Here is a 25,954-nt window from a genome sequence, read left to right on the forward strand (position 1 = left end):
CAGCTAGAGAGTGTGAGCAGGAGCTGTCCATGAGCTAGGAGCAGGAGCAACTTTATGACTCTCTATGGGCTTCTCCCTTGACTTTATCGGACTTTATGCCCCCACGTCCCCCCGATTGACTGCGAGCTTCTCCTCCTGTCTCTACGGTAATTTCCAGAGAGTCGCGTGGTTATAATCGTTAGCCTGTTTTTACAAAAACTGCTTCTACGGGGCCATAACATGAGATACAAGGTAATGGAGCATTTTATACATTGTCGTGTTTCTTTAGAAATAAATAATGGACAAATGGAGCCTTTAAACGGCTCAGATTTAAAGTTATTCGCTGTCAAAGTGACGCCAAAATGAATGGGAGTCAATGGGATGCTAACAGCAGGTGAAGGCTTGTTAGCCAATGGCGGCTTCCGGGGGTGGTACGGAAATCGAGAGCTCGATTACCCCCCTGGGTAGTTCCGGTTGTGGTCCGCATGAATTAAGGGCCGGCATGCCGCTTCAACCGCTATTTTAGTTCCGCTTGCCGCTACCAACCAGCAGATTAATTGTGGGGGGGGGGGGGGGGGGGGGGGTCTTGAATGTTTGTGTTTGTATTTCTTTCATAATTGCTTGTTCTTTTTCCTAGATTTATTATTTGTGTTAAAAATATGCACTTAATTATAGTGTAATTATTTAACTGACCTTGGTATTGATTTTGTTATTGTATTAGTGAAGTTGTTGTTTTTGTCTTCCCTTATGTGTTAATGTGGACTAGTCCGTTTGTATAAATGTGTCCCTGATGTTTAACTTGTAGATCAGTTCAGTTTGTCTTTACATGTACTCAGTTGTTTGAGTTTAGTTTGTTCTGTTGATCTCTTTTATAGGCCTAAACATTTGGACTTTGTTTCCTTTTTGAACCCTTTGTATATGATTTTGAATTCAGTAAAATATATTTTGGGAATATATTTCTATGGCCCTCATTCCTTGACTGCTTGGTCCCTCACAACTTATAACCTTTGATACTTTTCAGGATTCTGAATTTAAAAAGTAAAAAAAAAAAAAAAGAACAGCATTTATTTAAAATAGAAATCTTTTGTACAAATATACACTACCGTTCAAAAGTTTGGGTTCAGTAATTTTCTTTCTTTCTTTTTTTTTTTTTAAATAAATGAATACTTTTATTCAGCAAGGATGTGTTCAATTGATAAAAAGTGATCCTAAAGACTTAAAGAATTTATATTTTAATTAAATGCTGTTCTTTTGAAATAATGCTGAAAATTCAGCTTTGCAACACAGAAATAAATTATATTAAAATAGAAAACCATTATTTAAATGTAAAATAAATCTGTATTTTTTATCAAATAAATGCAGACTTGATGTGCATAAGAGGCTTCTTTAAAACAATACAAAAATAGTACTGTGTCCAAAATTGTTATTGGTAATGTACATACTATTATATCGAAATTGTTGGAAGTTGTGGTCTACATACCCTCCATAACGCTTTCAAGAGTGGATTTGAGGTGTGGCAGATACAGAAGGTGCTTAAATCTCTTTCACAATGCCCCAGCAGGAGAGAAGATTTCACATCATCAACGTCATCAACAACATTCCCCTTACCCTTCTGTGGTCATCGGTGGCTTGAGATCTTGTCAACTGTGCAAAGAGCATTAGAGATTTGGCCCTTCATTGAGAAGTTTGTGGACCAGGTGAAGACAAAGAAGGTTAAGAACCCAGGGACATCATCATATGACACCCTCTCTGAAGCTCGACTGGATCCCCTTCTGCAGGCCAAGCTCCATTTTTTCATGGCCATATCAAGAGCTTTCCGACCTTTTCTGGAGAAATACCAGTGATGCCTTTTTTGTGGAAAGATCTGGGGCCTCATTTATAACCGTTGCGTACGCACAAAACAGGCCCTGAAAGAGGCGTACGCCACTTCCGACGCATAAGTTGTGATTTATAAAAACAAACTTTACGGGAAAATTTGCGCACCTTGTTTGGGGTGTTGAGGGGGGTCCACCTGAGAGTGGCACTTCCTTCGCTTCAGTTGCAGCTCCAACTCGACGTCAACGCAGAAAGGGTCACAATGAGAAATCTGTAACTAAAGATGCAGCCAACGGTTAATAAAGCATATGACCATCTAAAAGTGTTCTGCTGAATAAAGAGGTTGCTGTTCATCTCTGCCTCTCTCAAACCACATGAGAGAGCAGTGACCAGAGTCATGATCCACAAATACAAAGGAACTATTGTATCTTCAGCTGCTGCTGGAGAACAAGCCGCTGGCTAGCCATAGTCATGCTTGCACAGAAATAGCAGTCATACGTGTGATATTGAAACAGCAGTCATGCGCCTTATATTAACTATGATGAAGATGACTGAATTCAGACTATAAAAGAAGAGACCTGGACAGGACTCTTCGCTCTGCCTTGCAATCTCCAGTCCGATACGCCAGCAGTTATCAGATGCAAGAAGCTTTAAGCCTAGCTAGTATCTCTCTGTTAGTTAGTACTCATTTTGTGATCTGTAACAAGTATTCTTTTCATTTGATTCTTTTAATAAATATTGTTAAACATTTATTATAATCATCTGACTGGACCTTGGATTCTTGAGTACGCGTCTCTTTCTTCTATCTGGATCAGGAAGACGACAAGAGGGTGAGCATTCTTTTGATATAAGAATAATCACTGTGAGATTTGATTGATTAAAAAGCCAAAGAGGCAGCTTACGACAGGGTTATTGTTGTATAGCGAACACGGTTGAAGAGTACCTAAAAAGGTAGACTTATACTACGAAGGGGAAATCTATTATCTTTATAATAGAATACGAATTTGTAGAGACTGATCGCCTAACTCTTGAGGACACGACTAAAGGATAGGCTCTTTAGTTACCGCGGGATAATCTATACTGTATGTCCTGGATAGGATGTAGGATAATTTGGAACGGTATTAATCGTGATAATCCATCGCAACCTGCACGCAAACTCTGACCCATGCGTACGAACGTTTTGGAGACGGAGCAGTTTTGTGACACCAATGGTGAGCTGGAGTTAAATGTCTTTTTGGCCACTTTTAGACAGAAAAATCTAAAGAAAATTAAACATATACAGAAAGATAATACAAATATAATTTCACTCTCTAAGCAAATATCCATCCCTTCTTAAAGGTGAACTAAGTAACTTGTTTACCTTAACTGAACAGCTTCGGAGTCATTGGAATGGTTATATTACTTATTTTGGGTTGAATGGTGGTCGTTTCACACCCCCCTGGTGCCCGTGAGCGGAAAATACGCACTTGCAACTTTGAGCCGGCGGGCCGCCGCGTCAGGAAGTCTCGCGTGATATCAGGTCTCGCGATGTAAACAATTGCTTTACGGCCAAAAGAAATCTGCTAAAATGCTGTCATTATTGCGCTCCCTCACGCTGTTCGAACCCGAATGAAGAAGACGTTTTAACCTGTTAACCGTTGCCAGTGCGCCCGCGCACTGAAGCGTTATTTATTTATTTAATTCAAAATGACTATCAGATTTAATGTTATACCTTGACAAACTATACATAATTAAAAAGATATAATACTCAAGTTTCAGTATTTGACCACTATTGTATTCTGAGAAACTCATAGTGACAGTTATGTCTTAATTTGTGTCAGGAGTTATGAAATGAAAAAATGAGTCGATACCTTTAATATGAATTATGCGCGTCAGCCGCTTTCATTCATAAAAAACTCCGTGCTGTCGTCATGACAGCGATACACAAAACAACGTCCCTCAGGGCTTTAGCTCAAAAATGTGCAGATTTGGAGAAATATTGATAGATTCTCATAGATTTACATCAGATTTCTATAGACAGGAATAATATTTATTGAATTTATACCCAAATGCGTCGATGTAATCATTATGAGCGTTTGCATACTCTGTTAATGTGTTTTCAATTCATACCAATAGCCTGAGGGCGCCCTCGCCGCCCTGTGCACAGTATTAGAACATGAAGAAGAGCCATAATCATGTGACAATCCAGGAAGCCTCGAACACACACACAGCTAACAACAGATCGCGCTGTAACTATGGCTGTAACATGCAGATACAGACATTTTGAAGACAATAAACATGTTTGCTATGATATTTGAGTTACCTGTGTTTTTCAATCCATGCCAGGTATTTCCATAATAATAGATTATATTTATAATGTAATGCTAATCTATATAGAATCGTTGTGCAGAACACTATCCAATAGTATATTTTCTGTCTGATTTTTTATCTGAAGCCAAATTAGATCACAGAAAATTATTTAAAATACTCGATTTGCTTTATAAAGTAAGTTTATAAGCACAAACATGGTTTTAATCTCATAAATTGTCGTGTATTGATGGTGTGCTAAGCTAACATGCCAGCTAGCCCTAGGTGCACCTGCCACGTCTAGAAGTTATATTTTTATTATTTTTTTAATGCTTACTGAAATGTTTCTTTATTCAAGAAATGCATTAGATACAGTTTAAAATGTAAGGGTGAACTTTGAGAAAAGAAATTAGTGACTGAAACCATATGAATAGCCTGTGAATAGCCAGTCGTTAGTAGCTATAATGCAGACAAAAGAAATGCATATTTACAGCCATAACCAGGCTGGAGAGGTGTGAATGTGTGCAGGGGGAGACTGAGACTGAATGGGGCTCGTTTGCACCACAAAACAATAAAGAAAATATACTGGATAGATGGTTAGAAGATGGCAATAAACATCAGTAGCATTTTAGCATCAAATCAAAATAAAGTCACATGACATGGTCTTGAAAAACATTTCACTAAATACAGAGTTTTGGACTTATTATCTTAAGATTTTAAACATAAAATGTTTAGACATGTGGCATTAGCTGTAGTGCATTTCTAGATTGCTCCAGTGCCAACTTCAATTTTATTTTCATGAGGATATTTCATAAAAAATAATTTCTAATAACTTTACAAAACTTTGAAGCTATTTATAACAATTTTTGTCATTATGACAATAATTAATTCTACATTTACAATAAACTGCCAGGTGTCAGCTTTCAAATGAGATCATACTTGTGCTTTTAGTACAAAGGGTTCATGAACTGTATCTGTTTCAGTTTGGGTATGTCATTTCTTGGGATTTTTCAAAAGTGGGGTTGCAGCTTAACAGGTTAAAGAATGTCCCATCCGCTTTGATGTCGTTGATCTACTAGCCTCTGGTGTCCGAGAATCGCCTACGAGTTTTTACAACAGTGTTGTCAAATATCTATTCCGAAGCTGTGGGGGAGCTCTAGAGAGAAACCTGCGAGCAAAAAGCGAGAATACAGCGAAGAAATCCCGAAGCTACTGAGTGCTGCTTTAAATGTCCGCGCCAGCGAGCGCGTTGGGCTGTTTAGTGAAACTGACGCAAATAACAGTTTAAATAAATAAAATAATAATGATTTAAACTATGTTTACTTCTGATATAAACATTTAGATTAAATATGCCATTCAAATTAATGGAGTTAAACATGAAATCATTACTGAGAAGTTGCAACATTTTTTTGTATTCAATCAATAGAAATATGTGTGTCGTAAAGAAGAGATAGGATCCAAATGCGAACAAAAGTCAGAGTTTATTGAGAGAGAGCAAAATAGTTCTTCAAACAGGAACACAGGATGCTTGCAGATTATGCAGATGAATAGTCTTAAGAAAGGTAAACAGAACAGAGAGAATAATCCTCCAAACGGGTCAGCTACTCTCTCACAGCTCTCGCTCGTTGGCTGAAGTGCAGCAGAAAGTCAGGGAGATCGGCCGGTCGACCTCAGACCTCTCGTCTTCTCGTAAAGAGTGGTAGCAATGCATAGACAACAGCACAGGGCGTTCGTGGACAGCGGAAGAGCTGGACACAGTGAAGAACAGATGATTAGTAGAGAGAAATAAATTGGCTGATCTGAACCAGACTGTAGACGGGACTTGGACACTTGATACTCTCACGAAATAATCTGGCAAATGACAAAGGGAACAGAGAACATTAAATAGCTAGCGGGGCTAGAGGAAAGAGCAGGTGAAAGGAATCAGCGCGATCACAGCTAATGAAAATCAGCTGAAGAGGGAAGAAGGGAAAAAGAGAAAGTGACCAGCAGAGGGGGGAAAAGGAAAGGAAAAGCCAGAGAAAAGAACCAGACTCATGACAATGGCTGCGTTCCAAACCGCATACTCAATGAGTAGGTACTTAATTTCAATGAGTACTTACTTAACGAGCGCTAAAAGAGTAGGTACTTTATAGCCAAATCTCGTTGAGTATGAATGCGAACCGGACATCTGCCATGTTGACGTTATCATGTGACCTACGACGCGTTATCACAAGCGCAACAACTTAAAAGATTCGAACGGACACGTTTAATTCATCTATCTGTAAATATCTTGATATTGATTAAACTTGCTCATTTTGTGGTCTTTTTGAAGAAACTGCTGCCCATTTATTTTGTGAATACATTTAGGGTTGATTTAAGTTATTTTATTTAACCTTACTAATGTGAACTACCGTTTTATCCTTAACGATGTTATTTATTTTTATTACGAAATCCCAAAATTGTCATCTCTTGAATATGTTGTTAATTTTTTATATCCAAATATTTTCATCCACAAGCAAAAGTGGCTAACTGCTTTATTTTTTCCTCTTTTTCTTGTTGAATTTAACTGTCGTTTCATCTCTCGGGCCTATAAATAACAAAAAATGCTTTTTTAAAATGTATAATAATGAATTATTTAAGAAAATATATATTAAGATATTCAACCTTGTAGGTTCTTTTTTCCTATGTAAAAAATCTCATATTATGTATGCAAACCAATTATATATATATATATATATATATATATATATATATATATATATATATATATATATATATATATATATTGGGTTTGCATACATAATGAGATTTTTTACAGATCTCATAACATCAGTAACTCGACAGCCCTACCTAGAACGGGTTTCCTCAGCGTTTGTAATGTCTGCACAAAGGGCAGCTGTGCAAAGATTCGCCTTTGGAGGAAAACTGTTGATTTTATACTCGAAAATTTTAAGTATCATTAATATTAAAAATGAATATTACCTCAGAATGAATTGCATTTCTATCCCACCCCAAAACATACAATAATAACAACGATAAATGCTGACCAATACTTAATTATATGACTTTTTACTGAAAATTATATAATTCAATAAAACAAACAAATTGTAATGTGTCATATGACATAGCTATGCATGATTGAATACACTCTAGATGTGTATATAATGAACATATCTACATCTTCTTTCAAACAATTAAATCAAACATTAATTAAATAATTATATTTTATTTACTGACAACAATGAGAAATATTAATAAATTAGTAAAAGAATGAATGAAAGTCATCATCACACAATAAACAAATGCATATACAAGTCAACACATGAAACAAAGCTTTATTCAAACTACAATCATGTATGTAGACTACAGGCGCTGAACCCCACATCCTTCTGCCATCTCAACACAGCGGTTCCCATTCTGCGGCTTTATTCTGATGAATCAGCTGACCCCCAGAGGTGAGCCATTCCCTCGTGCCGGAGGTTGTTGCGTGATGTGTTGTGCTTCACAATCTGAGGCAAGTGGAGTGATGGAGGGACCATCTCCAGGATTCAGCTCTGGGCTCTTCATCCTCAGTGCTCACACCAGCCCGCTGACATTTCAGATCCTACAAAATGCACAAACATAACACAAAAGCAGTCATTTTAACCACACAATGTCATTTGATTTCAGTATTATTTAGAAGACAAAAACGCTTTTTTTCCACAAATGCCGCCATCATCTTTCCTTGCAGGTCCTGCTCCACCACAAAAGATCTGCAGCAAATGCACAGAAATCAAGAATCAGAAAAGTGCTGTAATAGCTCTGTTTGAAATTACAATAATTAAAATAAACTACAACTTAAGATTTAAGATTTAAATAGTTGTTATTCATTTCTGTAGTATACTCACTCAAAGCCTTCTTCAGCCACTCTCCACCAGATAAACACACATCTGTTCATCTGACCCTGTAACATCCAGACAAGATTCACATTACCTCTGTGATTTATGAGCTCAGCACTACATTTACATGTTGAGGTTGTTTTAACTTTTTATCCAACATAAATGTTCCTCAATTTATCAACAGTAATGGACAAATAAAATAGATAACTTATGTTTAGTTACTTTATAGATTTGTTCTACATAATAGCACACATTCATCACTCAGATGTCTATTTCATGTTGTGATATTTCAAGATTTTCCTGTCAGATGTAAATAGACATTTAAAATAAGCGTCTTTGATGTATGGTTTGTTTATGTAAATCCACTTTAGAGACGTAACTTACGTGTCTTTACTGGAGCTCCCCTGTTAGCTAACGTTGTATACAATAAAACGTGTTTTTACAGCAAAATCACAACTATACTGTGTAACGTCTTTACACCTTCAACAATTCAACAGTTTACTCTACAGTAGTTCAACACATGCAATTTTGACAAAAGGAACTGTGTTTACTCACATTTGAAAGCACCCGCGTCGCCGATCTCTGCGATGTTTGATAATGACGTGGCCTCCTGGGATAGAAGAGTATCCATCGGATGAGCACTCAAAAATCTGTCCGGAAGCAGTAAGCCATCCGGGAACTTCTCGCCTACTCTTTCATGAATACTGATGTTTCGAACGTACTGCTTCCTTCACGTACTGTTTTCGCCTACTATATAGTAGGAAAGTAGGAATATTCGAACGCACTTAAGTCCGAATCTCGCGATAATTCGTACGTCACCCAGGTAAGATCTCGCCTACTCTTTTGGATTCGTACATACTTTTTCGCTCGCCTACTCTTTTTCCCATACTAAATAGTAGGGAAGTATGCGGTTTGGAACGCAGCAAATGTGTTGTGGATGCGATGTTTTTGAACAATTTTCCTGTGGCGTGCTGTGTTTTAATGTTTTAACCACAGAGATAATTGCTTATCATGATAATACCAGATTGTCTGAGAAAATAGTTTTGTGAAAATAATGCCCACCGCCTATCTGTTTCCATTAAAAATATAAATCAATTAAAAATACAATTCGGCCAGTGGAAAAAAATTGAGAAAAACTTTCTCTGAAATGTTTTTTACACTATTTGATTTATGTATTCAAAAATAAGGCAAGATATAGGTATTGATACATGTGTCTTATACCGTTAAACGTTATCACGTGGATGAATATGCAAATGCAAATGATATGCAGATGAGGATCTGCATAGTAAAACTAGGCGTTGTAAGCTCCATAAATGGTTATTTCGGGGGGAGGAGACGCACATGCGCACAATCTTCCGCTGACTGGGATTTATAAAGTGAATTCTGCGCAGGTTCTGGCGTACGAACGGTTTTATAAGTCTGAATATTTTTTTGTGTACGCCATTTTTGGCTTTCGGGCGCACGTACACTTTTAGTAAGGTTCCTACGCAGTTTTATAAACGAGACCCCAGGAGGATTTGATCAGGGTAATTATTCATCGTAAAAATACACAACACACTTAAATGGCCAGGACACAGGACAGGTTTAACTTTAATTATTATTTTTAGGAGGTGTGTAAGTCACTTGAAAGTGACGTAGACCGAATGGCAGAACAGGCAGAACATTCTGCAGGCTCCAAAATGGCCACGCTGATTACAAAGTCTAACACAATGAGAAGACGGGCCAAAGAGAGGCAGGAGGAGTTGAAGGGAGTAAATGGACAAATTGAGAACAAACTCTCTGAGCTCAAAAAAATGTAACACTTCAATCTTATTTATTTTTTAAATAGCTTTTTATTTTATTTTTTTATCTTTATAGTTTTTTATACATAGTTCCCACATGACGTCACAACATACGGGCATTTGCCGACCCGGTGCCATTTCTGAGGGCAGAACACAACATTCTTGCAATGCAGAACATGAGAAGAAGAAGCTGAAACGGAAATTTTGTGATTAAAAAGTGAAAATGGTCATCTCCTGCTGGGTCAATGGATGTTCCAATCGTGCCGGAGGTTCAGTTAAATTTAGTTTTTTAGCATTTGCCGACCCGGCGCCATTTCTGTGGGCAGAACAATAGTAGAAGAAGCTGAAGCGAGTTAATTTCGTGATAAAAAGTGAAAATGGTGATCTCCTGCTGGGTCAATGGATGTTTAAATCGTGTCGGAGGTTCAGTTAAATTTGGATTTTACAGTATACCCGTCATTAGACTTCGTGAATGTGAGAAGACTAAGCTTTTGTCAGAACAACGACGGAGGTTATGGCTGGCGAGGATAAACAGTAAAGAAACTCCCTCAAAACACGCAAGAATTTGTTGTTTTTTATTGCGAGTGTACACAAATATAAGTTAACACTTTGCAGTTTGAATTATGTCCTGTATGAACAAAATGACGAGATATTAAAAACATACAAAAACAACATTGTTTCCACTGTTCGATCGCGCCCGCGACTCTCTCACTCTCTCACTCTCTCACACACACACACACACACACACACACACACACACTCCAGCACGGCAATCTCAGATTATGTCCCTAAAGAACCCGCGTATAAAGTAGTTCCGCATTACATTAATTAATTTGCACGCGATTTTTATTTATTTTCATACCGTGTATATTCATATTCATGCACATATTTCCAGGCTCGAAATTGCTCACATGTATTAAAACTCCTAGCCAATACCAGATAATGATACACATGATACTGTATCTGAGGCAAAGCTGCATAATCAGTGCTCAGTGCTTCCTTTGTTAGCGCATACGGATCCACACCATTTATGACTGAAATGTTCACATTGTACCTCTCTCTGTCATGTGTTAATAGAGTCTCTTTATAATCTCTGTCACTTTGTCTCTTCATGATTTTCGTAACATTATAAATGGAAAGAAATATTCGAAATTTGCTTGTAAAACTCATCGACAGTATGGTAAAACATTGTAAACACAGCAGCTTTTGCCCTCAAAGATGGCGTCTCCGGGGAGGTCACGTGACATTATTTGGCCTGTGGGAACTATGTATACTGATTTTGTCGCCATTTGCAGTGGATATTTGATGTTATTTATGTAATTTGAGTTGTACATTTTGATGTGATTTGAGGTGCAGGGGGGTCGGCTAAGGATCACCCTCTACATTAGGGCTCGTCTTATACAGTTTTAATTCCTCAGATAATGCCAGCTGCGGTTGTTCATCTGGTACTATTTGCCGTTTATTGCTTTGTTTTTGAAATGTTTCAAGGTGTCTGCTCCAGTAACAGTGGCAACTGCAGGCCCAAAACACAAGACTTGGCTTATCCAAGCAGTTCACATGTTTGCATGTCTAACAGTTGATATTAATGCACCCTGTTGTTCACCAAATGTGTGCTAAAGTTAGTAAAAAAAACTATTACATAAAACAGTTTAAGTTGTTGTATTTATCTTTCTTGCTGTGGTGTAGTCTTAATTTTTCCATTTAGATGTCTTGAAAAGGTCTTAAAAGTCTTTAGATTTGCACTTAAAAAATGTGCAGATTCCCTGTGTGACGGAGAGGCAGAGACGGTCGGATCCATTTGCAGATATTTATTAAAGATGATATTACACTGAGAACAAGAAGACAGAAACTCAATAGATGACAAGGGCAATCCAGAATCGTAGTCAAACAAGCAAAGGTCAGAGGCAGGCAGCAAAGGTTCACAAACGAGTTCAGAGTCCTAATTCAAATACACGAGATCAAGTAAAACACTGAGTAGCAAGAGATACAAACTGAGACAGAGGTTTGGTAAAACAAGACTTCACAAATGAGAACAGAACAGTCCAGATAAAGGGGAGCTGAGGGTGCACAGGTGAGACTGATGAAATACTAATGAGGTGATGAGGGAATAACGAGCAAGATGGATAATGGGAAATGCAGTCCTAGTATGCAGGAGAGAGGGACCTAGTGAAACCAGGAGGAGGCGTTGTCGTGCGTTCCGTGACACCCTGTATCAACATTATTCACTCTTCTTCAATCTTCTTTCGTGTTCAGCAGAAGAAAGAAACTCATACAGGTTTGGAACAACTCAAGGGTTAATAAGTGATGACAAATCTTTCATTTTGGGGTGAACTATCCCTTTAAAAGTAAAAACAACAACAACTGAGAAATCAGCTACATTGAATACAGAAACTGGAACATCTCACCAGTCACATCAACAAAGAAGTGAAGTGTATATAACCCAGAAGACAGCAGGGAGGCAACATTTAAAAAGAATAAAATAAGCTAAAACAGTCTTAAAAAATGTAATAGCTTATGGCTGCATTTCATGCACTTTCATACTGACTTCTCCTTTTGGCTCTTATCTGTTTCTCACAAAATCCCTAGTTTTGTAGCACATGCTCTTCAGCAGATTTGCATTGAAGACACTTAGATGTTGTGGCCAAATGGCCTTTTAGCTATGTGAACTTTAAAATGCTGTATCAAGCAGCAACTTATGCTTTTGACCATATTCTTTTCTTCCGACGATGTTAAACACTTTCAGTCACTAAAAACAAGAAAGATAAAAACAAGAAAACATTGCAATGTGAAATGTTTAAAAAATCAGTTACAAGTTACAAACAGTGGTTCACATAATGTTACATAATGCATGTAACTTTAATAATACATTAATTTATATGACATTTTCAGACATCCCAAGTCTCCCGAAAGTTCCGGGAGTCTCCCACATATTGATAGCGGCTCCCTGATGCTCCGCAAATAAGTTAAAGTCGGCATGAAATCAAATTTGAAAAATCTTCTTTTTATATGTAGTATTGTAGTGTTTATTATAAATGATGAGGCTCTTCATTTCAGGATTGCTCCTGTCTGCCTCGCTGCCTGCTGTGAGTGTGTTTGCCTCGGTGCTGTAAGCTCCGTCTTAGCCTCGTATTTCTTTGTTTTGAACCATCATTTACTACAATTTGTAGTTGTTTATACTAAATACAGCTTACCCAACATCTCAGATTGACATCGCTAGCATCCGTTACTACTAACACAACACGCTAATTCGCTACTGCTAGCCTGTTAACGCGCCACCCGTGCGCTCAGCTGTTTTATTTATTTATTTTTTCTCTCGCGCGCTCGCGCCTTTGAGTTCATAAAAGCTCAGGTAAGTAATAATCAGTCAACAAACACGGTGAGTAATGTCTTGTCCTGTTATTGTCACCTGCACTTCATGTCACATGTTTAGCATAGACTTCTCTGTTGGCAATGTAGGATTTATATGTGATAAATGTAAGGAGACAGTTAGGCTGACAGAGAAGATTTCAGAATTAGAGACACGCATCCAAACTTTAATTGAGGATAGTAAGAGTGCTAGAGCTTTAGATACTATTTTGGATGCGCCTAGCATAGTGAACTCTTTACATGATTCGGTTCCAGCTGAAGTAGTGCCTGAGCAGCCGGGCAAATGGGTGACAGTGAGGGATCGCTCTAGTCGCGGATCAAAAAACCACTCTTCCGTTCCGATTACCACAACAAATCGATTTGCCCCGCTCAGTGAAACACCCACTGAGAATTCTGTTGATTGTGCCCTAGTAATTGGTGATTCGATCACACGGAACGTGAAAATAGAGACACCAGCGAACATAGTCACATGTTTGCCGGGAGCCAGAGCGCCTGACATCAAAGCAAATTTAAAAGTGCTGGCTAATGCTAATCGTAAATTCTCTAAGATCATTATTCATGTCGGCACTAATGATGTTCGACTCCGCCAGTCGGAGATCACCAAAATTAATATTAAAGAGGTGTGTGAACTTGCAAGTACGATGTCAGGCACTGTAATTTGCTCTGGCCCCCTTCCTGTTCGCAGGAGTGATGAGATAGTTAGTAGATTGTGTTCACTGAATCGCTGGCTGTCTGAGTGGTGTCCGTGTAATAATATAGAATTCATAGACAATTGGAAAAGTTTTTGGGGCAAACCTGACCTGTTGAAAAGAGATGGTATTCATCCCTCCTGGGATGGTGCTGCTCTTCTATCTAGTAATATGGCACATAGTCTTAGAGCTCAAACATGACAAATTGGGCACCAGGTCAGGAAGCAGACAGACTGGCTAAACCAACCGTCTGCTAGCGGCCTCGCGTCACCCAGGTCAGATAAATCCCATCACATAGAGCCTCTTTCACCTAGCTATCATCATATAGAGACTGTGTCTGTTCCCCGAATTTGGAAATCCAAAAAATGTTTAAACCTATCTAAGGTTAAAAATTTAATTGATGTTCAACAAATAAAAAACAGCTATAATACAGATGAGCAAATGATAAAGCTTGGGTTGCTGAATATTCGATCGCTTACTTCAAAAGCTCTCATTGTTAATGATATGATTTCAGATAATAACCTAGATGTGCTGTGTTTGACAGAAACCTGGCTAAAACCAAACGATTACATTACTTTAAATGAGTCCACCCCGCAAGATTACTGTTATAAACATGAACCCCGTCTGAAACGCAAAGGGGGTGGTGTTGCTGTAATTTATAGTAATATTTTCAAAACCACTAAGAAATCAAGTTTCGAATATAATTCTTTTGAAGTGTTAGTGCTTAATGTAAAAATATATAGTAAAAATGATAAATCACGTTTGAGATTTGTGCTGGCTACTGTATACAGGCCACCAGGGCACCATACAGACTTTATCAAAGAATTTGCGGACTTTCTATCAGAGTTAGTATTGGCTGCAGATAAAGTACTAATTGTTGGTGATTTTAATATACACATCGATAATGAAAAAGATGCATTGGGATTGGCATTTAAAGACATTGTAAACTCAATTGGAGTTAGACAACACGTGTCAGGACCTACTCATCGTCGTAATCATACTCTAGATCTAATAATATCACATGGAATAGATGTTGATGCCGTTGAAATTCTGCAGCAGAGCGATGACATCTCAGATCATTATCTAGTCTCGTGTAAATTACATTTAGCCAAGGCTGCAAAGCCGACTCCGTGTTACAAATATGTTAGACCTATCACTTCTGCTACTAAAGATTGCATTATTAATAATCTTCCTGATCAGTTTCATCATTTTAGCATCCTGGATAGCTTAGAAAAACTTGATATTGCAACAGAAACTTTTAACTCTCTCTTTTCCAGCACTTTAGACACAGTTGCTCCTTTGCGCTTAAAGAAGATTAAAGAAAATAATCCAACGCCGTGGTACAACGAGCACACTCGGGCCCTTAAGAGAGCAGCCAGAAAAATGGAGCGCAACTGGAAGAAAACAAAATTAGAGGTATTTCGCATTTCATGGAAAGAGAGCTCGATTACTTACAGAGAGGCTTTAAAAGCTGCTAGATCTGCTTATTTTTCAAACCTATTAGAAGAAAATAAACATAATCCTAGGTATTTATTTGAAACAGTGGCTAAACTAACGAAAAAGAAAGCTTCAAACACAGAAGGTTCCAAGCAGCACAGCAGTAATGACTTTATGAACTTCTTCACTTATAAGATTGATAATATCAGGGATAAAATTATAACTATGCAACCGTCTACTACAGTATCGCATCAGGCAGTGCATTGTAGTCTCCCTGAGGAAAAATTTGATTCATTCATTGCTATAGGAGAGGAAGAATTTACTAAACTCGTTAAATCATCTAAATCTACAACATGTATGTTAGACCCTATACCGACTAAGCTACTGAAAGAGATGCTTCCAGAGGTCATAGATCCTCTTCTTAATATCATTAATTCCTCTTTGTCTCTAGGATACGTACCAAAAAACTTTAAGCTGGCTATGATTAAACCGCTTGTTAAAAAAATGCAACTTGATCCTTCAGAATTAGTCAATTACAGGCCGATCTCGAATCTACCCTTTCTGTCAAAGATACTAGAAAAGGCAGTATCTTCACAACTATGTTCCTTTCTAGAAAGAAATGATATCTGCGAGGATTTTCAGTCCGGATTTAGACCATACCATAGTACTGAGACTGCTCTCGTTAGAGTAACAAATGATTTGCTCTTATCATCCGATCGTGGTTGTGTCTCTCTATTAGTGTTACTCGATCTTAGTGCTGCGTTTGACACCATTGACCACGACATTCTTTTAAATAGACTAGAAAACTATGTTGGCATTAGTGGAATTGCACTAGCATGGTTTAAATCATACTTATCTGACCGTTATCAGTTTGTAGCAGTAAATGAAGAGATGTCTTATCAATCACAAGTTCAGTATGGCGTACCACAGGGCTCAGTACTAGGACCGCTGCTGTTCACTCTGTACATGCTGCCATTAGGAGATATTATTAGGAAACATGGAATTAGCTTCCACTGTTATGCCGACGATACTCAGCTCTATATTTCTTCAAAACCTAACGAAACTTACCAATTCACTAAATTAACAGAATGCATAGCTGATATAAAAAACTGGATGACTCGTAATTTCCTACTTCTAAATTCTGAAAAAACAGAGATTCTAATTATTGGACAAAAAACTTCCTCACGTAATAACCTAGAATACTGTCTAACACTTGATGGCTGCTCTGTTAAGTCTTCGTCGTCGGTTAGGAACCTGGGTGTGCTCTTTGATACCAATCTTTCATTTGAAAGTCACGTGTCTAGTATCTGTAAAACCGCATTTTTCCATCTTAAAAATATATCTAAATTACGTCATATGCTCTCATTGACAAATGCGGAACAATTAGTCCATGCGTTCATGACCTCAAGGCTAGATTATTGTAATGCTCTACTGGGTGGTTGCCCTGCACGCTTAATAAACAAACTACAGCTGGTCCAAAACGCAGCAGCTCGAGTTCTTACCAGAACCAGGAAGTATGACCATATTAGCCCGGTTCTGTCAAAACTGCACTGGCTCCCTATTAAACATCGCATCAATTTTAAAATATTGCTGATTACTTACAAAGCACTAAATGGTTTAGCTCCGCGGTACTTGAGCGAGCTCTTAACGCATTATACTCCTTCACGTCTATTACGATCTCAAAATTCCGGCCAGTTGATAATACCTAGAATATCTAAATCGACTGCTGGCGGTAGATCCTTTTCCTATTTAGCACCAAAACTTTGGAACAGCCTTCCTACCATTGTCCGGGAAGCAGACACACTCTGTCAGTTCAAATCTAGATTAAAGACACATCTCTTTGACATAGCGTTCACATAATACATTATAGACTTCTATAATTCAATATTAGGCTGCATAGATTAGGTCAGCTGGAACCGGGAACACTTCCCATAAATCCTGATGTACTTGTTACATCATGAGAAGAATGGCATCTACGCTAATTTTAGTGTCTTTGTTTATCCCAAGGTTTTCCCGCAGCCTGCCGGATCCAGGCCGTTTCCAGATCTGATGAAGGACCTTCGCCTGGACCCGATGTCAATGCAGTGCTGAAGGGCCAACTAGTCTCTCCCTATGGAGGATCCCTTTCCCACTCTACAGATAACGCGTCGTCGGGAAAACTCAATTTGCGTATCTACCCCGAATTGATAAAATAAAATAAAATTCTGAATCAAAACTATAAGGAAACACCAGTAATTTGTTTAGGTTTGGTTTGTAGGGAATTCCAAACCTGCACACATATATTCAAACGCACATAACTATAGAACTCGTTCTTAATGTGCATCTGAACGCCATCAGCGTTTCTCACAGGTTCGCGTTTAAAGTCTGTGTAGAGAGAATGGTGTCGTCTTGGCGGCCCTAATTTAAAAACAAATGATCGTTGCGACGGAAGCGAATCAATCAAAACTAACTTTAGCTGGAAAATAACTTTATTAAAGAACCGCTATAAAGCCAAAACAATCTTACGTTATATTATACATTTATCTCTGTGAAGCTGCTTTGAGACAATCTACATTGTTAAAAGCGCTATATAAATGAAGATGACTTGACTTGACTTCACAGGCGTCGAGTCGTCTCTTCACGGGTGTTGGGGCATCTGAAGTTTCCATGAGAGGCTGGATACCTCTCTGAAATGACCTTTTGCAGGTTGGGATGTCTGCATTTTATGAACAAAAATAGACTAGAATCAACATTAACTGTTTTTACCATAACAGAGCCAACTCTGAAAGTTTAAAGATTTTTAAGTGACATGATGCATGAAAAGAAGGACGTGATGTATTACTGGATTCAGAGGCAAGCGCAGCGCTGAGTTTATTTACACACGTGCAACTCATGATACAGCGTCTTAGAACAGCTTGGCTCATTTACTGTGAATCCAGCTGAAAACACAGGATCATAAGCTGCCCACATGTGAAACAACAGTACTGAGCATCACTCTCAAACCATCAGTACATATTTATTTGCAGACGATCAGATAAAATAAAAGATGTATGGTGTAACAAATAAATGAAGAAATTAAGCTGCAAATATTAGTAATACAATTGAATAACTTAAGGAATACACTTTATTTTGTGTTTTGCATTTTTATTTAAAGATGATTCATCTAAAAAAAAAAAAATCTACAATATAGTGTTATCCAATCACTGCACTCGAACTGGGAGGATAATAATTTGGCAATCAGCATCGACATTGCAATGTGCGCATCCGTGATAGTCACACTGCAGTGATCTGTGATCCGTACAGACCAGGACCCACAGTTCAGAACACATGTGATTTGTGGATTAATTGCAGTTTATGAAAATTTTTATCATCTGCAAGTTTAGTACAAGATGCAAATGAAAACTCAATTTACAGTAGCACTCACATGCCGTTTTATGTGCGCACACAGAGACGAGCAGACAGATACACTCAGCGAGTATCCTCGTAAAGAGTTGCTCATATCTTAAGTGAATGTAAAAAATGAAAAAGAAAATAAATGCATCCATCTACGTTATTATTAATGTTGATCAAACAACAAAAGACAAATAGAAAATCACTTTTGTAGCTGTAATCGATTGTGATGCGAAAAATTAATTCACATATGAATCATGATTCTATATTCTACCGATTCAAATCGATTCACAACTGTCAAAAATAGATTTTCTTAAAGGTCCATTAAAAACATCAGAAAACAGTCAACTGAGAGCAAAAAACTGAGAGAAGAGTTCATTACTTGAAGTTCGCCACAATCTAATATTCCAATTCTTAAGTACATGTAAGTGAATGTGTTTTGTCATTTAAATCACCTTTATAATAACCATGTTAATGAATCTATAATGCGTGATGGGCAACGGCAAGTTTGTTTGCACTACAATTCAGAGAATCGGATCTGTCAGGATTACATCATGTAAATTCACCCATTTCTCCCGAAATACATGCAAGTAAAATGTAAAATAACTTTATTTTAAGGGAATTATGCATTAGTTAAGCATAAATACATGATTAACTTGATCACAATTATGCATTAGTTAAGCACGAACACGCTAGTAACTAATGTTTAACTTAACATATAGTAAGGACATATTAGCCATCATTCATGCAATAAATAAGCTAGTAATTAATGATTAACTGAATGTACAGTTAACGCATTTTAGCCATTATTTACAACTTAGCAAACCATATATTATTTTTGTGTTGTAATGTAATGTTATATTTCAGTGATTCACCATCTATTAAGTTAACTGAACAATATGAAGCTAGTAACTATGTTTAAATAGAATAAGCCAATAATTATGGCTTAACTACTACTGATACTAATAAAGACAATTTGTTTAGCCATAGATAATAAATCAATATGTGCCATAATTAATGAGGATATAACTTTTACTTTAGAACAGGGGGTCAAAGTGTCTTTATTACACTATTTTAGAAATGTATAACTGTAAATCAGCACTAATTAAACAGTTACTTGCTTCATATTGTTCAGTTAACTTCACTGAAATACATTACTACACACACAAAAAAATGGTTTGCTAAGTTGTAAATAATGACTAAAATGCCTCCACCTCGTGCATTTAAAATTGTTTAATGCACAGATAGCCGCGGATTATCCCTTACTTATTTGAATTTATTTGTGCTGTTGCTTGTATTTTGATTATTTTTTCTTATTTTCTTTGTTTTTATTTGACAGTAGTCTTTTTTTCCCCTGAACATAGTACATACCGAACCATGCCGAAACTGTGACCCTAAAACTGACAAAGCCAAACCGTGAGTAATTTGTTACACCCCATTTTTACGGTGGCCCAGTAAGAACACATAAAAAATTAAACAAGTCACAACACAACATGTGCAAGTTACTTTACTTCCTAAATTAATACGGACCCGAGTCAAAGTTCCTTTCACATTCCCGCTAATCATATCACAGCTCCTACAGGTAGTCTTGGGTACAGTACCGTGGTATACTTCTCAGTCCGATTATCACTACCTTATTTTAATGCTCTAAAGAAAAATGATACATTATAATTACCTCCATTCTGGCAGGCTTCTTGTATTGATGATGACATTTCATTTTGTCTGCCAAATGAACTGGTGCCATCAGGTTTGTCATCTGCATCATCTTCAGTATCGGTCGACTGGATCTGATCTGAAATCATAACGTTAATTAAGTGCAATACTCTTGAATGGAAATGTTGGTATTGGTATAGGAATAACACCTACTGCACATTTTGCAATAGATATGCAAAATACCTTAAATTTGAATCTCATCAAGTGACTTCTGCTAAAAGTAACTTAGAGATTTTCGTAAGCTGAATTGTCGCCTCAGGCAGTCTGTAGTGATCACGGTGGACACGTATATCATGTCCGAGAAAGTCAGCTACCTGGTCCAAGTCGTTGTCTTTGAGGTTTAAAATTTGTGAAAGTGTTGCAACGTTTCCTGAGCTGGGTTGAGCGTAGATATTCTGTTTTTTTGGCTCCACACTTTTCTGCATGAAGTCTCAAGCTGTCTTGACCTCTGTTGTAACATGAACATTTTGGTCTAGCAAAGAGAAAGATATTGGCATCGTGTACACCACACTCCATACTTCTGCTGACTAATAGATGCAGCGATTTCACCATGTGTGGTTTTTGGAGGACGGTCACTTTTCGTCCACGTTTGCCCCTGATTTCTACCCGAGTGAAGTGCTCACAGAGCTTCTTTTCAAACTGGGTTAATCCCAAGGACACATCAACATGGAGTGGGCTTTTGTCTCTTTCAATGAAGTTTTTCAAGTGTATTTTGGACACCTCCCCCGCACGCCTTCGATTAAAAACTATAGTCTGATCAAAAGTGGCTTTTGCAAGGTCAGCGTAACTTTGGGGAGATGCTTCTTTCTCCAGTTTGTCAAAGGCAGCCTTTGCAGACTGTTCCAGGTGAGTGTGAAGAAGTTGTACATCCTGAGTAAAAGGCAAGGTCGATGGTTTGTTGAATTTCTTCTCACTAAGTGTGTTCAGGGCAGAGTGTGATACAAGCTCACACCATTTTGTGGAGTACAGTCACTTGAAAGCTTCAGTTGATTTGATCAAGCCCTCATTTTCTGTCATCAAAGCCCTACAGTGAATTATGTCAGCTATTTTCTGTAGAGAATATCCTATTTTTAGAGCAAGACTTGGTGCTGTGTAAGGGTTGTTTTCTTCATCAAAACCAGAGACTTTTTCACAGCTTTGACAACTTTTCCAGGCTTAACAGCATCTTCGATGGTGTATATCGAATCACCACGTAAAACCAACAACACACGTTCAAGTTGCCATAACTTCTGACGAATATACTTATATCGTATATAAATATACTCATATTTTGTAGTGTCAGCTCCATGCTTGTTGTACAGAGCTTGTGCCAGCTGCAAAGTGCCAAAGTCATTACGTACAACTGTTGTCATATCATCCTGTCTCATTGGGTCAAGAAGCTTCCAAATCCCTTGAGAAATACTTTCAGAGAACACAGACTGAGCAGTTGTGGCCAAGGCAAAGTGTTACGTCCACATATATACTTGGCATCTAGAGGTTATGGGATGTAACACACACAAAAGAAAAGGAGAATAGAATCAATAGAATGTTGTTAAAAGTAAGATACTTTACTCTATTGAGGAAATGTGATGTGTGAAAAGGCAGAGACCAAAACTGAATTCGTACTTGCTTTCAATAAGAAAAATAGTTTGATCTAACAAGACACCCAATAAACAGTGAACCAAATATACTTCCAAAACAATGAATATCTATTTACAAATTATATAAAACATAAAAGATTAACGATTACAAAGTGAGGGACAAGAGCGGTGCTAAAGAAAACAGGAAGGAAAATATCTTCTGTGTAGGACGCCACTAACTACTCTACCTAATAAACATTAATACATGGGTTAGCACCTGCTCATAACCTAGTGTGTTAAATAACTTTACGTGTTGTGAGATTTCATTACAAAGATATTGCAAGAAAACAACCACACGGGGTCATTTTTTACCTACTCATGCATCGAAGGGTTAATATGGTAAAGTGTAACTAGCACCATTGGATTCCCTGACCCTTACAGTGTGGGTTTAGCAGTAAAAATCCAATTAATTCAGAAGTCGAGAAATTACAATTTAAAAGTTTACAGTGGCCATTTTTTAACTTCAATATGGCCGCCATATAGACATCTGAGCAAATGAAAACATTGATTTGCTGACTCCTTATACAATAACCTTTCCAAAAAATGTATAGTTTAGCAAATCCCCAAAAAATTCCCACAAAGGTTCAAGTCTGAATATAATGAACCTGAACCCGGATTTGTAAAATCTAGATATGGCTTTTTAGATTTGTAGATTACTGAATATTCTAGATCATGTGATCAATGAACGCACTTTAATTGTGTCGCTTGATGCCGAAAAGGCATTCGATGGGGTGGAGTGGCCTTTCCTTTTCGCTGTATTAGAGAAGATAAATCTAGGAAACAGTTTTATTAACTTGATTAAACTGTTATATTCCCAGCCTTTGGCGGTGGTTAATACGAACCGGCTAATGTCTAGTAGATTTCCTGTTGGCAGTGGCTGCCGTCCTCTCTCACCTCTCTTTTCTTTGGTCATCGAACCTCTGTCTGCAGCAATGAGGGCAAATACAAACATATTGGGTATTAGAGTTGGCTCAGATGAGCATTTTATTTCACTTAATGCTGACGATGTGTTATTATATTTTAAATACCCTGAGACTCCGGTTGATGCAATTCTTTCTATTATCGGAGTATATAGAACATTTTCAGGATACATTTTTTTACCTAAATAAATCTCAGGCCTTGTACTTGTTTGCTCCCCCTGAAGCTGGTTTGGGTTCCCCGTTTCATCTAGCTTCCTCTGGTTTTCAATATTTGGGAATAAATGTTACACCCAATTTGTGTGACTTATTCAAAGCTTATTACACCCCATTAATTATCAAAATAAATCAGGACTTGTCCGACTGATTAAATATCCCCATTTAATTTCTGGACAAGATTAATGTAATAAGGATGAACATTCTTCCCAGGTTGAATTTTCTAATTCAAAGTTTGCCCTGCTATTTGACTTTTGTTTTCTTTAAAAAGGATAAATTCTATCATATCAAAATTATCGACTCGACTCAAATTTTCTACTTTACTGAAACCCAGGGAACTAGGAGGGGTCTCACTCCCTAAATTCCAGTAATATTTTTGGTCTGCCCAGATCAAAAAATGATAAATTGGTTTCTTAATAGAATGGATGTGGACTTTGATTTCAATCAATCAATAAATTTTTATTTATAAAGCGCTTTACAACAACCAAAGTTGATCAAAGCGCTGGACAGAGACAAAAATAAAGGCGAAAAATAAATGAGTGAAATACAAAACAATACAATAAAATAAAATACAACACATCTATAAAATCATTATGCTAATCAGTTGTCCATCAGGTGTCAAAGGCCGATTTAAAGAGATGGTGCTTCAGCCTAGCCTTGAACAAGGGCAGGTCCATGATGGAGCGTAATTCCAGGGGCAGAGCGTTCCAGAGTTTTGGCCCCGCTACCGCAAAGGCGCGATCACCCCACTTTTTGCACCTGGACCGTGGGACCACCAGCAGATGTTGTTCAGAGGAGCGCAGGGCTCTGCTGGGCTGGTAAGGGGTCAGCATGTTACACAGATACAGAGGTGCAAGGCCATGGATGGAGCAGAAAACAAACAGTAAGATCTTAAACTGGATTCTGAACTCGACCGGGAGCCAGTGGAGAGAGTACAGGACAGGATTTCATAAACCGATCGGTCTGTACAGCACCGGTTCAAGTCGAACAAGCCTAAAGACACGCTGATTGGTTACATCTAGCCGTAGCCGATTTCGAATACACACCTATTATCAAACCAATACGTGACATATCCCCCCCTCTATGGGTGGCTCCCGACGCCCAACAAAACATCAAAAGTTCAGGAGGGTGGTGGAGCGGAGGCAGTCTTGGGACCGGGACCAGGACATGGCAATGGTGGGCCTGGGTCGAGGAGCACGGATGGACCTGGGCCATGGGCGGAGCCGGGCCGTGGAGTGTGGGCGAACTTAGGCCGTGGGCGAAGCCTGGCCATGGAGCATGAGCGGAGCCGGGCCGTGGAACGTGCTTTGTAGTCAATTAACATCCATTGTTTCAACAACACAGATTCAGATCGTTTCACAAATGTAAATTCATCTGTCCATGTAATTTTAAAATGATTTATGAATGACCAGAAAATTACCACTCCACTTCACATTGTCCAATGAAATTTTAACGTTGTGCCAGATGATAATGGGTCGTTGTATTCTAGCCACATAATTTGTGTTCGAGTTTGGAATAACATGAGGGGGAGCAAATGATGACAGAATATGAATTTTTGGGATGAACAATCCCTTTTCAACACCTGTATGTGCAATCAGATGTACTAGATAACAACCACATAGCAAGCAGTCTTGGCCCGGTTGTGTCCTCAGTCTGGTTTTGCTGGCTTCCTGTTGGCAATGGCATGTCTCCTGTCAGCCAGAGCTGGGCCATATGTGGCAATGATGGCACAGCAAGATCACGGCAAAACACATGAGGGCCGAATGTGAGAATGATGGCCCTGTAGTGGCCCAGATCTGGATTTAAGACTAGGACCACAAATGGGCTATAACTGGCCTGAGTCTCAGCCAATTAATGAACCATAACTGAAGCATTTTTTCCCTTGGTTGAACATTATTAAAGTTAGAGCTAATATAGAGATATCAGCCGAATGGCTTAGTGCAGGTTCTAACGGATCCAAGGTTGTATCCCGTAAATTACCCCACTAATAATGCCCAGAATGGTACCAAACTTCTACAGTAGTACAAATAGGTTCTGTACTCATAAAACGAGGCATTGGAAAGTTTGTAAGTACATCAGGAGTTTGCCTGACGGCTCATGCTACCGCTAACCCGGACGCCGACGTCACTTCAGTGATTTGGGAAAAGCACGTAAAAGTCCTGGCACAATGCACTAATATTTTGTTGGTAATACCAGTTTGCAACAATTATTAGTTAACACTAAGTTGTCAACACTTAGGAACAAAAAGATAATTTGTCGTTACTCTACATCCTTATGCCTGCCGTCCACACACACTACTCCGGAGTTTTAGACCCTCGAACATGGAGACTGATCCTGTCAGTCAAGTCCGAAGCAAGAAACACACTGTGCCGTTGTCATGTTAATTATAACCAAATGCATTTTGTTTTATTGATCACAATATTATCATTGATATTTGTTTGAGAGGGGCACTTTTGATTAATAACTAATTGAAAACAGACACCCCCCTATTTTTTTATGTGAACACCAAAATAATTATACGTCAGTTCACCGCCACACCAGCAGATGGCGCCTGAGCGCTCCTGTGAAGCACACTATAGAAACTAGCTTTCTCCCGGGTGCAATCTCAGAAGTAAAGCTATTTTTATGTATTTCTCTTATTATGTGTGTTTGAGCAACAGATTTGTGGTTGGCCATTTTTAGTGATGCAAGTAACAAAAGAGTGACATATATGTGAATCTTTATTGCTTTATTCTGTATTTAAAATTTATTTGGGTACATATTCTTCTTTACATATAAAATGTAACTCATATATTGCCTTTATTTGAAACAGGCTACGGATTACAGGTGTGTATGTATTCATATACCTTATGTGTACATATTATTCATATCACATGTCAGTCAATGTGCAGACAGGCTATATGAAGT

At 38.1% G+C, this 25,954-nt stretch overlaps 1 long non-coding RNA gene across 2 annotated transcripts; it reads right to left on the minus strand.

Annotated features, from left to right (window-relative positions):
* Positions 1 to 7,298: 7,298 nt before the first annotated feature.
* On the minus strand, positions 7,299 to 8,520 carry LOC311288869. 2 transcript variants are annotated; one of them, XR_014627032.1, is made up of 3 exons: positions 8,496 to 8,520; positions 7,950 to 8,005; positions 7,299 to 7,814 (listed from the first exon to the last, which is right to left on the minus strand). It is a non-coding gene; the product is annotated as an uncharacterized lncRNA (long non-coding RNA). The 2 variants fall into 2 exon arrangements; XR_014627033.1 differs by having other exon boundaries at positions 7,299 to 7,666; positions 8,496 to 8,518.
* Between the last annotated feature and the right edge of the window lie 17,434 nt (positions 8,521 to 25,954).

The sequence above is a fragment of the Rutilus rutilus genome (genome assembly GCF_951802725.1).
Source record: "Rutilus rutilus genome assembly, chromosome: 4".
Lineage (NCBI taxonomy): Eukaryota > Metazoa > Chordata > Actinopteri > Cypriniformes > Leuciscidae > Rutilus > Rutilus rutilus.